We start from the raw sequence: 2,500 nt of genomic DNA, 5'->3' as shown, positions 1-2,500 counted from the left end.
GTCAGTACTAGTACTCCCTCTCTCAAGCTCTCAGCTCTCTCTCCGCTCTCTCTCTCTCTCTCTCTCGTGTGTGTGTGTGTGTGTGTGTGTGTGTGTGTGTGTGTGTGTGTGTGTGAATAAATATTGCCAGCTACATCTGAACGGGATTTATTTACTCATTTATATATTTATTAATGGCTTTTTTAGCAGCGCGACGTTAACTAAGAGAGATAACCACAAATAGATTTACAACATGCTTGATCGACACGATAATTTCCCTTGTGTCCTGTTTCGCGCGCGCGCGCGCGCGTGTGTGTGTTGGTTTTCAGTTTTCTCTCTCTCGCACACGCGCGCGCGCGCGTGTGTGCGTGTGCGTATGTGTGTGTGTGTGTGTGTGTGTGTGTGTGTGTGTGTGTGTGTGTGTGTGTGTTTCCGGACGAACAAAAGACAGTTTATTTTGTTTGTGAAAGTTGTATTGGTCAACACTGGTCCATATATGGGCCATTGTAAACCTTGCCCTTCTGGCAGAACATAAACTAAATGTACTGGTACACCAAGCGGTCATACCCGATTTTATTATCATCATTTTTTTTGTCTGCTGGTTTCAAACACAATGCGATCAACCGCCTTATAATGCTTGAAAGTACAAAACGTAAAGAATTGATACGGTTTCTTTTGTTGATGTCATTGTTGTTGTTCTTTCTTTCTTTCAGATTTCCATGAATTCCTTCCTTCCTAATGCCCTTCCTTCTTTCTTTCCTCCCTTCCTTCCTTCCTTTATCTTTCTTTCTTGCTTTCTGTCTTTCTGTCAGTCTAATTTCGTGATGATGGCGACAAATCAAATCAGAAAAAAATATTTTTGTTTTTTTGTTTTTTGTTTTGGGTCTAGTCCAACTGTTCCTTGGAATCAGTCAGATGAATGATTCGACCTGCCCAAGGGAGAACAGTCTGCCAAGACTCTTTCCCTGTCGCTGTCTCTTTCCTTGATGTGTGTGTGTGTGTGTGTGTGTGTGTGTGTGTGTGTGTGTGTGTGTGTGTGCCGTTTGTATGTGTGTGTGTGTGTGTGTGTGTGTGCCGTTTGTATGTGTGTGTGTGTGTGTGTGTGTGTGTGTGTGTGTGTGTACAGGGTATCTGTATCATGCGTGCAATGGTCATGGATGTGTATATGTGCGCGCGCTCACGCACACGCACGCGCGCACACACACACACACATCTCACTATCTCACTATGTTACTATCTCACACGCGCACACGGAGCTGAACTAAACAAGACTGAAAAACATCATCATCAACAACACAACACAGACAGAGACACAGACAGGGAGGCCTCCCCACCGTCCCTCTGCCACACACACACACACACACACACACACACACACACACACACACGAAAGATCGCGACCAAACCACTATCCCAAGGCCTGTTTTACATTAAAACAAACAAACACACACACACACACACACACACACACACACACACACACACACACACACACACACACACACACACACACACACACACACACACACAAAACCTACAAATAACTATCAGACAAAAAGCAAACAAAAAGACGCCAGTATCGTTTTCGCCAACGGTTCAACCAAGAAACCCAACCTGAACACATCAGCAGCATTACGGAAAATAAATAAAAATAAATAAAATAATAAGAGAAATAGAGACAGACAGACAGACAGACACACACACACACACACAGAGAGAGAGAGAGAGAGAGAGAGAGAGAGAGAGAGGGAAGAAGAGGGTAGAATCGTGATCAGCCTCCTGACACCATAACTGACAAACTATCTGACAGCAGACAAAAAGGGCGTGTGATCTGTTTTGTCCACAGACTAGGCTATATATATAGACAAAGACACGAGGACTGGAGCTCTTCATCTTTTGTGTGCCAAAGACAATGCAGAGAAAGGAAAGACCTGGGAAGAACCACCCATCCGCAAACTGAAGCAAAAAGGTCAATACATTTCCGCAGCGGAAATGGCGTCATACAAAATGTAAAGCAAATAGTTAAAAAAAAAAAAAAAAAAAAAAAAAATGGAGGCAGAACAACAATACAGAAACATTTTTTGTGTGTGCGTGACACAGAGATCTAAGTTCACACCTACGGGTAATCAACATCACGTTTTTGTTTGTTTGTTTGCTGTTATTTTGTTCCATACTTCATTTATTTTGAGATATCTTAAAAAAAAAAGTACTGCATTGTGATCAGTGAAACGAATGTTTTCAACAATCGAAGTCCAAAAAAAACATTTAATTTATTTTCCATGGTTTCCTTCACTGTACTAAAGGATAGAAAAAGATCCGCGCACAGGCCAAGGACATATCGTCACAAAAGGGTTTTTCTATTGTTTTATTACAATATCATGAAAAGTAAAGAAGAAGAGTAGGAGAGAAGACAATGCAGCAGAATGTTAGACAGCGGGCTATGTGTCCGACACGCTCAATGTCAACTTCGCAGAGTAGCGCCGAGGAAAATGACTGGCGGACGCGCAACAGCTTACAGTTC

This window comes from Babylonia areolata, chromosome 1, assembly GCF_041734735.1.
Source record: "Babylonia areolata isolate BAREFJ2019XMU chromosome 1, ASM4173473v1, whole genome shotgun sequence".
Taxonomy (NCBI): Eukaryota; Metazoa; Mollusca; class Gastropoda; order Neogastropoda; family Buccinidae; genus Babylonia; species Babylonia areolata.
Note: the sequence above shows the minus strand (reverse complement) of the source record.